Consider the following 14,922-nt stretch of genomic DNA (forward strand, 5'->3'; position numbering starts at 1 on the left):
AGTTGAGGTATGGCACCCTAGTAGAACGTTGTGTGAAAATGAGTCACAGCTCTCCTTTATCAGCTGAATTCTTGCCTGTGTCTACCAATGTCAGACAAGAAATGGACGGGAAGTGTAAGAAGGGCCAGTTGTCCTCTTTTGGATGGGAAGGGGTGTGTCCGTGGACATAGGCGGAAGTGGGCGGGACTTCCTGGATGGGCGCCCCGGAAGTGAGGAGGCTGACCTGCGTCACAAAGCTGGCACCCCTCCCAGCGGCGGCCCCACACAGAAGGAAAGGTTGCCAAGGGAAAACTGCCTGCTGGGTCTACTGCCTTCCCAGTGAAGAAGGGATCCCACACTGCTGGGTTCACTGGTGAGTCCAGGAATCTTTCAAAGACCCATGAGACTCTTCGCTTTTTGTCCTTCTTTCAACTCCACCATGTGTATGTTAGCTGCTTGCCACGAGGATATTATCTTGACTATCCGCTCTCTAAACACTAGCTTTCTCCCTTCTTCCCTATGTGTCACCAGCTAGTCCCCAGAGTTTCCTTAATGTAGGCTCCATGATCCATGGACAAAGTTATTGGAACCCATTTCCTGTCCAGACTTCACAAAATGTCCATTTTGCTCCCCCATCACGGGACCTCTTTTCCTTTTCCTGTCATGATTTAGTGGGTGAGAGCAAACAGGACTTCTTGGCTCTGGCTGTAGTTCATAGTGCAAAGGCACATAAATTGTGCTGTAGTGGACTACCGACTGAGTTTGACAAACTGGACTGACTGCAGCTTGAAAATAAAAACTATGCCTAAGCCACTAATGACAAGTATTTCAGCACATCTTTCACAGATGCATGTGTTGAGATAAATATCAGATTTGATGGGAACTTTTTGTGGGTGTTTCTCTCGTACTTCTAAACATCTTAGAGTTTAATTCACCTGAACGTAATGCTACTTGTCTTGGCTATTTGCCCCGGCCAATGTTGTACCTTCTTGAAGCTGCGGACGCTTGGTGAAATACGATTTACTACCTTTCCAATATTCACTTTGAAAGTGAAATATATGCAGTGGAAAAGGGAATTACTTGGCGGATATGTGTAGCTTGGGTCATCTGTGCCTCTTTTAGACACAGTGGGAACAATGGATGCACAAAGCTCTGGGTACTTTTGTTTGGAAACATATTCCGAGACCAAGCCAGAAACGGTGATTTGGTTCAATCTGGACAATAGTGACCCTAAGAGGGCTCGGGGACCATTCCCCAGAAAGGAAATCAATCCCCAGGCCCGGCCAAAACTGACTCCGGAGGGTAAATAAAGCTTCAGAGCACGTATAGACGTTTTCCTATGAGTTTCAGGAATTTCTAAAATGACAAAGTTTTAAAATTTGGTTTTGATGGAATTAGTCATGATTTTGCTGAGATGCTTTTTCTCCCCACAGGATTGTGAAGAATACTCTGCCTGTCAGAATGGAAGAAGGTACATATCTTCCTTAATTCATTCCTGGGTAGACTCTGGGTTTGTACAGTAGATGTTTCCCTTCTTACTTTTTTCTCTTTCTTCTCTCTCTCTCTCTCTCTCTCTCTCTCTCTCTCTCTCTCTCTCTCTCTCGTTTTCTTTCTTTCTTTTCATTCTTTCTTTCATGCTTTCTTTTCTTTCTTTCTTTCCTTATTTCGTTCTGTTGAAACCTACAGTGCATAATGTCATAAGCTACCCAAGAAAAGTATGTTTTTGTGGGATGTTAGCTGAACATCCAAACTTTTGGTAATGAATTTGAGTTTCATAGGTGGTTTTGGAAAGGGAAGAATGGAAGTGAACTGTGTGATTGATGCCTTTCCTAAGTGTGCATGCAGAAATGTCTAACCACTCAATGATGAACTTTGTGATTGTACACAAGTTATCTCAGAAATGAGTTTCTCTACTGTTATTCCTTGGTCCACTTTAATCCATCTCAGAGTAATGGTTCTCCAAAAATGCAGACATTGCCAGAGTAATCAAAGTGAAAGGACTGTCTTTCCCAAAGCTAGGTTTTGGAACCCTTTTCTTTTTCAGGTGAATCTGTGGATCCTGAAAGGTTATTGCAGTGCCCCTATGATCAAACTCACATGATCAGGTCTTGCAGATTCCCATACCACCTTGTAAAATGCAAAAAGGTAAATGTCACCTGAAAATGGAGAGTGTCACCACATGAAATCCTACTTTTATGGATCCCGTGTAGCCACTGGGAAGGAAATAATGGTGTCAGTGTCCAGGTGGAAGGAGCAAAGAAAGACTATTTTGTGATTTCAGGACCACTTTTAGCCCACATGTGCATTGGAGTCCTACAGAATTACAATGCACCTTGTGTGGAAATAGAGCTCCACACTGCAGAGCACAGGCAAGGTGAATTTCTGGTGGACCAGCACTCCTTCAGCAAGGCCAAGCTTGCTAACAAGCGGTGCTATTCTTCTTCACTCTTGCCTAGTCTCCAAAAGACAAGTATCGAATTTTTAAATTGAAAAGGCCATGTCAGAAATCTACTTCATTTGTTTCTGAGAGGGCTTTCCAATGGAAAGGTTTGGCTATCAGAAGAGGGGCCCAAAGGAGATCAAAAGAGATTTAGCTGGCATCTCTTTTCTATCCTCACTATATGGATTTCATAGTAACTATTTTGCAGTCAGCAAAAACTACACACTATTTGAAGGTTGATATGTTTTGTGCAAATGAAATCTCTTTTCTTCAAATACCATTGCTGTAGAAAACTTGAAATCGGGGGCAGAATGTGTCTCCTTCTGCTTAAGCCAGATGTGAATAGCGGCAGACACCAACTGGGGAGCATTTTCTAAGGAACCTTTTCCCTCTTGGTGCAATGTCCATTTTGCTCTGGTACACAATCAGTGGACATTTGAGTCACAGGAGGGGCAAACAAGGCCACAACCCAAAAGGGATGCTGGGAGTCATATTTTGTATTTGCAACCTGGTTCCACAGAATCATCCCGATATAGCTGCCAAACTAGCTACTTGTCCCTTCAATGCTCGCCACCTTATTCCCCGTGATCAACTCAGTTACCATATGGCAACTTGTATGGACAAACCATCTGTTGAAGACAGCCGGGGTGAGTCTGACCTCCACTGCACGATTCAAATGCGAGTGGGCCACTTAAGAGTGTCACATAGTTGTGATGTGGTATGTCCTCTTTTATGTAGTGAACCTCATTCCCACCGAGATTCAGGATGAGTGGTCTGGAACCACAGGGCAATTTCCTTCCTGTGCTGAAGATTGGGATAAAGGTAGGTCGCTGGTTCTGTAGTTCTGTGTCTGCCACGTCAAATGTGAACTATACCAGGAGTGTAAATGCTGTGCTTTCAACTCACAAGTACTCTGTAAATGGCTTTGATGGCAAACCTTTTGCTGCTTAGCAATCGGAAGAAAAGTATTTTCATCTTGCCATAGGGAGATATGCAGTGTGAACCGAACTAATGCCTGTCTCAAACCCACATCTACTATGCCAATGAATTACTTCAGGGCTTTTCCTTTGGTGTTCATTTAGGTGTCACGGTTACGTCAGTGCCTTCCTGTGTTGAATATTACTTGTGTGTGTTTGTCTGAAAGGAAGTCAGTCTCTTATGCAACCCCACCTAAATGTCTTGGTTTCCTTTGGTAGAATGCTTGGAACATCCTAGCCCAAGTTTCATTTGGGGCACGGGGAATTCTTCAAGCAAAAGCAGGTAAGGACTCACTGGCTTCGCCTCACACACATTACACTGTCTTGTGTAAAATCACCTGGCAAGACTCATGGATACCCAGCTTTGTGTCCTGTCTAATCCTAAAAGTTCAGTTCCAAACCCCTGGTATTCTTAGGCTTTCCCAGTGTCATGCATACACTGATTCGTTCGTTGAATCCCAGCGTCTAGGAAGGAACAGCATTATGGAAAGAAATGAAAACTAGAATATCCTGGGCCAAACCAAGGTCCTTTGCGTTGTCAATTGCTGAGTTGGTGCTGAGGAAAGAGTTGGCCAATATCCATTCCTTCAGCCATATTATTGGTGACTCAGTCTCCCTCTTTTCATTATCCATTGATTGTATACAATTACTCTTGGTGGTGGTGGTGGTGGTGGTGGTGGTGGTGATGGTCCTGAGTGGCTGTCAGCCTGGAGATGGTCCCTGTACCTCCCCTTTTCAGCAGAAGTCAAGTGCTGTTTCATTGGAGCCACAGACCCCTGCCAATTGCAAAGAGCGTAACTGTAGAGAAGACTTTCCTGGGTTTCCCCTTAGCTCAGTGTGCTGTCCTGCTAGGATTTCAGGAGAGAAGCATTAAACACATTCTTAAAGTGACTCTGGAAATGCCAACCAGTACCTTTCAACAGCTTCTCAATTCCCAAATTGATTATAGAGGTATGACAGCAGGAAGAGAATTGTTCCTTCTTTTTTTTCTTTTTTTTTAGTGTAATTAGTAAAAGGGTTACATGATATTTGCCAGATAGAAGGTGCATTAATTCACATACATTGATACCCTTTCACATGTCTTGGTACCCGTTTTCCTCCCCCCCACACCCCGCACCCATCTTGGTTTTCCCCCCTCCCTATCAAATTTCAAATATCCAAATACAAATAAATTCAAGATATCAGATAACAAAGTGAGATACTATACCAATATGAGATAACCAAGGGACAGCAAAGGAGATGAGAGACAACATAGTACATTAAGGACAACAATCATTCATTATATGGCTTTTGTTTCACTATCTTGGAGGTCCTTTCAATTAGCTTCACATTATATGTCCTTATGTATCAAGAGTTTGCTCTATTGCAAATCTCTGCTAGTAGAGCCCAAGGTTTCTACTGATTATGACGAATGAGGGAAACCATTGAGCCTAAGTTCCTTTGAGTCTGGCTTACTTCACTTAATATGATTTTTTCTAAGTCTTTCCATTTCCTAACAAATGGGGCGATGTCATTCTTTCTGACAGCAGCATAGAATTCCATTGTTTACAAATACCACAACTTGTTGATCCACTCATCAACTGAGGGACATCTAGGTTGGTTCCATATCTTTGCTATGGTGAATAGTGCTGCAATGAACATTTTTGTGCTAGTGGGTTTAATATGTCCTTGTTTCTGGGTGGTTGGGTAAATGCCAAGTAGTGGAATTGCTGGGTCATAGGGGAGTTCTATGTTTAGCCTTTTGAGGCACTGCCACACTGCTTTCCATAGTGGTTGAACGAGTTTGCACTCCCACCAACAGTGTAGTAGTGATCCCTCCTGGCCACATCCCCTCCATCATCTGTTGTCATTCGTTTTCCTGATCTTGACTCAACTCTCCAATTAAACAGCATAGGCTGTCTAGTTGGATGAAAAAGCAAGAGCTACAGTTCTGCTGTCTTCAAGAGACACATCTTACCCAAAAAGGCAAGCATCTTTTGAAAGTGAGAGGTTGGAATAAACTCTAACAAGCTAACGACCCCCATAAACAGGCTGGAGTTGCCATCCTCATATCAGATTAAATAGACTTCAAACCAAAATTAGTAAGAAAAGACAAAGAAGGTTACTACATAGTACTAAAGGAATTGTTCCTTCTTCAAGAGAGGTTCCTGTCTGCCTCTTAGTGTAAATGCTCCCCGAGAATCTTCTTGGTGGCTTAATATGTCCACTGAGTCAATATGTGCATTCAAAAAAGACTGGAGAAAGAGTATTGCCAGGAATTTCTTTTTGCACATTCCCTATTTCATGATTTTGAATTACTTATGAAACTTTTTAAGGAAAATAGAAAACGCAGACCTAAAGAGTAGCATTGGTAATGAGTAGGATATATATGGAACTCTATGTGTATACATCTGTCACATCAAAGACATCGAGAAAAGAAATGAAGAGAAATCACATAATCAGAGATGTTTGAAGACATTTTTATTCTTTGCCACTTCCTATAAACCATTGAAATTTCTCATAGACATTTCCAGTTGCATCGGTATTTTGTGCATGATTCTACACATTTGAGATCTTGTTCATAGTGTGATGGCATGTTTGGATGAACATAGGCCCCTCTTTCTAAGCAACTAATTTTGGCATATTTTATATTCACAGAAGGAATTGAGGAATAGCGAGAGAGCTTCCTGAGATACATCTATGCAGAGGGTAAGTATGTGGGTTATTATATATAAGTGAACAGAGAGTTGGTTATTACCTGGGGTAAATCAATTGTCCTGACATATGTTGTTGCTGGTATGCAATCACCGCACCGTCTTCTTGGGCTTCATTCCACCCGGCACGGTTCACATGAGCCACAGGGTGAATTGTGATGCGGAAAGGCTATGTTTCCAAGGGGCATTCTCGGTAGAGCTGTCCATGTGAAACCATGATCCTAGAATTCATTTCCCTTTTCCAACCTGGTGTCCCAAGTTGGACCCATCTTGTCCTTCTTTGGACGCGGAAAAGGAAATAGTGTGCTTGTGAACTGAAGAAAGCAACTGTTTACCATTTAGCATTCCGTGGAATTGTGGCTTTTGTGTTTTTTGGTGAACCTTACATGCATTCATAATCATGTTTTCTTGTGTGATTAGAGAATTCCAAGTACTTACATGTGCAACCAATGACGTTTTGTTCTCTCATCCAATTGAGTTTACTGCTGAAATATTGTTTATATTTATCATGGCTGTCTTTCAACACCACGAAAGGTCTGACTTGGTAGATCTGAAATTTGAGCCTCGTGTGATTTGACCTGTCATTCATTGTGAAGAGTAGAGCTGGTGGCAACTTCAGATCATGTATGTTACTGTAGAACCTTGCAATTTCTCTCTGTACCGGGATCTGTCATTGATGCCAGCAGGATGAAGAATAATATAAAATTTCTATGCATTTATGTGTGTACATGTGTTAAGATGATATACGAATCATTGATAGGTTTCTGCAATTGGAAAGCTTTGCACGTACGTACCCTTTTTCGTCTTCCTTACGCTGTGATTTTTACTCCTCTGTACTCACCGGGATTTTCCCTCTGAAAAATGTTATCAGAGTAGATATTTTTTTGGTTTTGTTGTTGTGTGGTGTTAGTATTTTGGGTTGTTTGTTAGTTTCTTTTTTGAAATGTTGTACCTCAGAATCGTGACATAGTCCTTATTGAACACAGGTAGGCTTCTGTATTCCATCCCTTTCCATTCATATGCCTTTTACATGATGCTTGATAAGCATGTGTAGGAAACTTCTTGTTTGATCATCCATCGTTTTGTGTATATTTTCATGCATTAGAATTAGAGAAGAATTCTGCTCATCTTACTTCCAAACAGGAGGAAATCCTTTCTGCAGTCCTGCTGATTGCATTTTCTGTATTTATTCTGAAGCACCGGACTGCTTTTTTCTCTTTCGGGCGATGTGTTACACATCAGTGCTATTAAAGTAATACAGATCCATTACAAGAGGTTCCATGAAGTGGTTGAGATTGACCACATTCCTATGAGTACTCTTTGAGTAATTTCTTATAGTTTTTGGAAAATGTGTTTCTTTTTCTGGTAAGGTATAGTGGTCTAACGCAAGTGTCAGGTAATGGTTTCCTTATATCTCGAACATTAGTATGGCACCTCAAGTAATTCTCCCTTCAACCTCCCACTCAGAACTTCTTGTATTTCTCTTCCCATCCCTATGTAAAATAAAGGCATGAATGTGTAAAAAAAAGAAAAATGTGCCAGGAAACAATATCAGATACGGTAACCTGTTGAGACAATGCACAAGGGGAAAGTAGAGAAAAGAAACTGATTTACATAGTTTATTAAGACCAGAAATTCTCAGAAAGACCTCTTGTTTCCATGTCTGATTGTTGAATTCGTTAGTCCCGTCCATATGGTCTCATGTGCATATCTGTTGAATGACTGTGATCCACTACTGGCAAATGCAAACTGTTCACTACATGTTACACAGGAGGGAAACTTAAATATGGAGGTTCCCTATGACACACAACCCAAACCCTGGGCATTTCCCGAAATGTCCAGAAGGGTGGCCATGCTGAGGCTCCTAGCACAGTGATGTTCACTGCCGCGTTATTTCATGTGGCTTATGTATGCAACCAACTGAGAGGACCCTAAATAGATATTAAGGCAACGGAGTATTGATACACAGTGGTATTCTCCGCTGCCATTCCCACTAATGACATCGCCCCAATCTGAACCCAAATGGAGGGGCATCGAACCAAATCATGGTAAGTGAAGTAAGGCAGAGCCAAAGGCTCATGAAGAATTCGGCACCAGCTATTAAAAGAAAGGGTTCTCAGCTGGGAGATTCTCACAGAAAGAGAGTGCTTCCTTAGCATGCATGAAGCCTTGGCTTTGATTCCACAGGACCACAGAACTGGTGGTGTGGACGAAGTGGTAGAGCTCTAGTGGATAAACCCCAGGAGTCCTGCCAAGGCCCTGAGATCAAGGGCCAAGACTGGCCAAAAGCAAAATAAAATTTAAAAAATTGCCGAATGGATTTTCCTAGGGTCAATTTTCACATGAACACACTTTAAAATATATACTCAGAAGAGACCCAGTCTAATTCTCAGAAGCTGTGCATATGTTTGTTATGTTTCTATGGATAATGAGTTCAAGAAAGCCAGCTAGTCTCACCGCTAGTTGCCAATGTGCTAATTTATCACTGCCACATCCCCGGTAGTTGCTTGTTGCTCTTCGGTTGTCCAGAGAGATATATTCAAGCTTCCTTTCCCTAGGAATGTGAGATAATGCTAATTCTCATTCATTCCCTTTCAGAAATGATTCATCAGGCAAAACACATTGGTTCCAGGTTTTACTTCAGTTTTAATGAGTTACAATATTAAATGTATTAGGACTCTCAGGACTTGAATGGATTTTCATTTACGATGTCAACTCTCTCCGATTTCTTTGGAAAATACCTTGCTCGCCCTCAATCCTCATCACAGAACCCAGGGGCCTGTACATTACCCCTTTTAGTTTGACTGGGAAAATACAGGTAAGGAAAACCTGATGGTGAACTGAAGGAAGTGCCTAGGTTTCTCTTAGGGAAGACAACTACTCTGGTCTTTCCAGTGCAGTCAGGCAGGTTCAACCCTATTCCTCCAAATGAGAACATGGTTGCAACTCAGGTCCTCTCAATGCCTTCTTGGGAAAGTTGTCAACAGTCTGAGAAACATTTCTGGCCTAATATTTGTCATGCATAACTCTGTCAAACTTTGCATGAGCGAGTGATAATCCCCACTATGTGTATGTCTGCTTGTGATACTTCACTGCAAGGGAACACCTGACAGAAAATGGCATCCAACATTGATGGAGTGTAGTGAAAAGTTGCACTTCCATGACAGGTTACAGCTAAGTGGTGAGAATCTGACCAGTACACGGCTCTCAAGGGGAAAGGAAAGTTTTTGTCTTTGACCATGTACAGGTATTTTTACCAAGTGCTTAAAGTAGAGTGCACTCACAGTAACCCAGGACTCTGTCATCATGCCTTACATGCTCAGTCTAGTTTCCATTGTAGCAGCATATGTGTAAATTGCACCACATTCTTCTTCTACTGCTATTCCTTTGCATTCCTTTGGTGCCATGGATTACTCTTCAGAGTTACAAGACATTGAATAAACTTTTGGAAGTTCAGACATGGGAAAGTACTCATCACAAGTGCATTTGAGAAGATTAGCGTTCACCAAGGAAAATTTGATCTTCATTGGTTCTCTGATTTTCATGGTTAAAATGTAATTCCTTCTGGGAATGACCCTTTTTTGCCACCAAGGTTCCTTGGGTTTTACTATGAGCGGTACTGGTGGGATTCCTCCGATAATCTGATCAGCAAGTGCAGCATGATGGGTGAACTCTATCATGATGCAATCATGGCTTGGAATGGTGTGGAACCAGTAGTCTACAGGGAAATATCTACATATTCCGTACTGGCAGCAGCCTAGACAACAGAACAACAGCCAATCCTCTGCCAGAGAATGGAGTTGGACATTTGGGACAATTTAGCTCCTCATTCCCAAATGTCTTGGAACAGGTGGCCAGAATCCTATTCAAAGAAGCCACATAGAGGTCTCATTCACCCATGTTGTTAGTTAGGGAAGGATCTGGAAGTCACCGTGGAATTCATAAAACTGTTATCCTTAGCGTGACAACAGATGTGCCTTAGAACAGTCCACCTTTGCTGAGTGTGTCTGGGCTGAGATGCGACACGGTACTTGCCAGTACAAGTGGACATTAGTCTTTGAAATCCTCTGCTTCGCTGTCATTACAAACATGGATATGCATGATTTCTAAGACCCTCATTGGTACCACCATAAGCAGGACTATGGAAAGAATATTCAAAGTGCAAGATAGCTTCATTAGTGGTACCACAAACACCATCTGCACGGATGCCCTGTTCATTATGAAGATGGAAACCATATCTCTGGGCAATGTGTGTATGTGTATTAGAATACATCGAGCGTATAGTACAAGATCCTGAAGAGACGTTCCATCTTAGCTTTTCAGGAAGTCCAGTTGTCAGCAGGTATGAGTTCCATGAAATGTCTCGACACAGGTTGTTTCAGACATCTGACCCCATTTTCCACAGATCAATGAAGGCAGTCTGTTGTTGCTTCGATGCTGTGTCGAAGGCTCAGAGCCTGCTGGTAATTCTATTTCTGCAGGGTAGGTTAAATCCCCTTGTGGGTCCCACAAGCATGCATTGGGCATAATGAAAAATTCACTTGTCTTGTGAAAGTCGGTGTCATGAATGGCCGAAGATCCCTACCTGATTCCTGACTAGGACCACACTTGGGTATTGAGATGTGTATGGTTTCAGGTTGTACCTGTCACGGTTCCTGTATATCAGTGCAAAAAAGGATAACCTCTGAGAAACCCTTGTGGAAATCCAAATTGCCATTCAAATACATCATGTTCCTATGACACTTCCATAAATTTAGGTGATGGTTGTCAAATAAAGAATTCACTGCTTGCACAAAGAATCCATAGCTTGATTGCCTCTTTGTGCCAGTTTCCCTCATATCACCCCCGAAACTTCAAACAAACTCCATGGAGTCAGAAACTTGTTTTTTCTTTCTCAGCAGGATCCAATCATTAACATACATTGAGGTCTCTCTCGTCAATGCGTTTGTCTGTGTGTGTGTGTTCCTGTCTGTCTATCTGTCTATCTGTCTGTCTGGTGTGTGTGTGGGTGTGTGTGTGATTGAGTGTCTCTCTGTTTCTCTAATTTGTTTGACAGTGTTCACCTCATTCCTGTCTTCCATGCTCAAATTATACATGGAAGAGCAAAAGTACATAATTCCTTCTTATCCTAGGTAGATGCTTTCAGTCCAGTTCCTGTTCACTCTCCTTCGCATTTCTCAAGGCTCGATCCCTACCAGTGCTGACACAACAACACTCCTGACTTTTTTGGTGTATGTGGTACTGAGTTCATGCCTGTAATCCAAGCGATTGAAGGGAGATGAGATCTGAGTAAAGCAGTTCAAAGGCAGCCCTGTCATTGAAAGCAGAGAGACTCTTATTTTCCTTCACCAGTAGAGAAACAAAGTAGGGTTGTTTCTCTAAAGGCAAGGTGGTTCCCCCAGCTGAAGAAATCAAGAACCATACCCAGGCCAGAATCAGTAGAAGAGAGAACTCTGGAGCCACAGATCAGTGACAGCCCCGAGAACCATAATACATCCCTAGGAACCACATAACTAGAACATAGAAAACAGGATGACAAGGGAGACAGACAGACAGACAGAGTTTTGACATATACATGTGGGTCGGGAATCACCACGGTGTGAACTTCTCTTGTAATAAAACTCTCATGGTGAGACTCGTTTGCATATCCTTATCTACTTTACTATTATGTTACATGAGGAGAATTCAAGGTAGGTTATAGGAAGATATGAAGAAATAACCGAGAAATATGCAGGGAAGCCCAAACAACGTTTTGCTGAAGATTTCATATTTAATCTTCATCTGGAAACCCAGTCCATCCTTATCCCAATGTAATCTTTCATGGTAACAGATGTGTGGACTTGTATTTAGATTATGGTTCAGTAGGCACTTTCAAGGTCCAGAGAAATTTCCTAATGCATAATTAATTCACACACCAACATCTTTACGTTTTGAATTTTCCAATTTTCCTAGCTATGTTTCTTTGAAGGCTCAAGTGAGTAATAAATGAATACGCAGTGAATGACCCGACCACCTATGCTGCAGAGATACCAGTGAGATGTTGGCAGAAGTAATTAGAAATAATGGGTAGTTGAGGTATGGCACCCTAGTAGAACCTTGTGTGAAAATGAGTCACAGCTCTCCTTTATCAGCTGAATTCTTGCCTGTGTCTACCAATGTCAGACAAGAAATGGACGGGAAGTGTAAGAAGGGCCAGTTGTCCTCTTTTGGATGGGAAGGGGTGTGTCCGTGGACATAGGCGGAAGTGGGCGGGACTTCCTGGATGGGCGCCCCGGAAGTGAGGAGGCTGACCTGCGTCACAAAGCTGGCACCCCTCCCAGCGGCGGCCCCACACAGAAGGAAAGGTTGCCAAGGGAAAACTGCCTGCTGGGTCTACTGCCTTCCCAGTGAAGAAGGGATCCCACACTGCTGGGTTCACTGGTGAGTCCAGGAATCTTTCAAAGACCCATGAGACTCTTCGCTTTTTGTCCTTCTTTCAACTCCACCATGTGTATGTTAGCTGCTTGCCACGAGGATATTATCTTGACTATCCGCTCTCTAAACACTAGCTTTCTCCCTTCTTCCCTATGTGTCACCAGCTAGTCCCCAGAGTTTCCTTAATGTAGGCTCCATGATCTATGGACAAAGTTATTGGAACCCATTTCCTGTCCAGACTTCACAAAATGTCCATTTTGCTCCCCCATCACGGGACCTCTTTTCCTTTTCCTGTCATGATTTAGTGGGTGAGAGCAAACAGGACTTCTTGGCTCTGGCTGTAGTTCATAGTGCAAAGGCACATAAATTGTGCTGTAGTGGACTACCGACTGAGTTTGACAAACTGGACTGACTGCAGCTTGAAAATAAAAACTATGCCTAAGCCACTAATGACAAGTATTTCAGCACATCTTTCACAGATGCATGTGTTGAGATAAATATCAGATTTGATGGGAACTTTTTGTGGGTGTTTCTCTCGTACTTCTAAACATCTTAGAGTTTAATTCACCTGAACGTAATGCTACTTGTCTTGGCTATTTGCCCCGGCCAATGTTGTACCTTCTTGAAGCTGCGGACGCTTGGTGAAATACGATTTACTACCTTTCCAATATTCACTTTGAAAGTGAAATATATGCAGTGGAAAAGGGAATTACTTGGCGGATATGTGTAGCTTGGGTCATCTGTGCCTCTTTTAGACACAGTGGGAACAATGGATGCACAAAGCTCTGGGTACTTTTGTTTGGAAACATATTCCGAGACCAAGCCAGAAACGGTGATTTGGTTCAATCTGGACAATAGTGACCCTAAGAGGGCTCGGGGACCATTCCCCAGAAAGGAAATCAATCCCCAGGCCCGGCCAAAACTGACTCCGGAGGGTAAATAAAGCTTCAGAGCACGTATAGACGTTTTCCTATGAGTTTCAGGAATTTCTAAAATGACAAAGTTTTAAAATTTGGTTTTGATGGAATTAGTCATGATTTTGCTGAGATGCTTTTTCTCCCCACAGGATTGTGAAGAATACTCTGCCTGTCAGAATGGAAGAAGGTACATATCTTCCTTAATTCATTCCTGGGTAGACTCTGGGTTTGTACAGTAGATGTTTCCCTTCTTACTTTTTTCTCTTTCTTCTCTCTCTCTCTCTCTCTCTCTCTCTCTCTCTCTCTCTCTCTCTCGTTTTCTTTCTTTCTTTTCATTCTTTCTTTCATGCTTTCTTTTCTTTCTTTCTTTCCTTATTTCGTTCTGTTGAAACCTACAGTGCATAATGTCATAAGCTACCCAAGAAAAGTATGTTTTTGTGGGATGTTAGCTGAACATCCAAACTTTTGGTAATGAATTTGAGTTTCATAGGTGGTTTTGGAAAGGGAAGAATGGAAGTGAACTGTGTGATTGATGCCTTTCCTAAGTGTGCATGCAGAAATGTCTAACCACTCAATGATGAACTTTGTGATTGTACACAAGTTATCTCAGAAATGAGTTTCTCTACTGTTATTCCTTGGTCCACTTTAATCCATCTCAGAGTAATGGTTCTCCAAAAATGCAGACATTGCCAGAGTAATCAAAGTGAAAGGACTGTCTTTCCCAAAGCTAGGTTTTGGAACCCTTTTCTTTTTCAGGTGAATCTGTGGATCCTGAAAGGTTATTGCAGTGCCCCTATGATCAAACTCACATGATCAGGTCTTGCAGATTCCCATACCACCTTGTAAAATGCAAAAAGGTAAATGTCACCTGAAAATGGAGAGTGTCACCACATGAAATCCTACTTTTATGGATCCCGTGTAGCCACTGGGAAGGAAATAATGGTGTCAGTGTCCAGGTGGAAGGAGCAAAGAAAGACTATTTTGTGATTTCAGGACCACTTTTAGCCCACATGTGCATTGGAGTCCTACAGAATTACAATGCACCTTGTGTGGAAATAGAGCTCCACACTGCAGAGCACAGGCAAGGTGAATTTCTGGTGGACCAGCACTCCTTCAGCAAGGCCAAGCTTGCTAACAAGCGGTGCTATTCTTCTTCACTCTTGCCTAGTCTCCAAAAGACAAGTATCGAATTTTTAAATTGAAAAGGCCATGTCAGAAATCTACTTCATTTGTTTCTGAGAGGGCTTTCCAATGGAAAGGTTTGGCTATCAGAAGAGGGGCCCAAAGGAGATCAAAAGAGATTTAGCTGGCATCTCTTTTCTATCCTCACTATATGGATTTCACAGTAACTATTTTGCAGTCAGCAAAAACTACACACTATTTGAAGGTTGATATGTTTTGTGCAAATGAAATCTCTTTTCTTCAAATACCATTGCTGTAGAAAACTTGAAATCGGGGGCAGAATGTGTCTCCTTCTGCTTAAGCCAGATGTGAATAGCGGC

At 42.2% G+C, this 14,922-nt stretch overlaps 2 long non-coding RNA genes across 2 annotated transcripts; both read left to right on the forward strand.

Moving 5' to 3' along the window:
• The first annotated feature begins 264 nt into the window (after window positions 1-264).
• On the forward strand, window positions 265-2,118 carry LOC150040193 (uncharacterized). The gene is made up of 3 exons (XR_016534033.1): window positions 265-352; window positions 1,413-1,450; window positions 2,024-2,118. It is a non-coding gene; the product is annotated as an uncharacterized LOC150040193 (long non-coding RNA).
• A 10,303-nt stretch (window positions 2,119-12,421) lies between these two features.
• Window positions 12,422-14,271, forward strand: LOC150040194 (uncharacterized). Its single transcript, XR_016534032.1, has 3 exons — window positions 12,422-12,509; window positions 13,570-13,607; window positions 14,177-14,271. It is a non-coding gene; the product is annotated as an uncharacterized LOC150040194 (long non-coding RNA).
• The last annotated feature ends 651 nt before the right edge of the window (window positions 14,272-14,922 follow it).

Source organism: Megascapheus bottae, chromosome Y, assembly GCF_031878675.1.
Source record: "Megascapheus bottae isolate mThoBot1 chromosome Y, mThoBot2.hap1, whole genome shotgun sequence".
Taxonomy (NCBI): domain Eukaryota; kingdom Metazoa; phylum Chordata; class Mammalia; order Rodentia; family Geomyidae; genus Megascapheus; species Megascapheus bottae.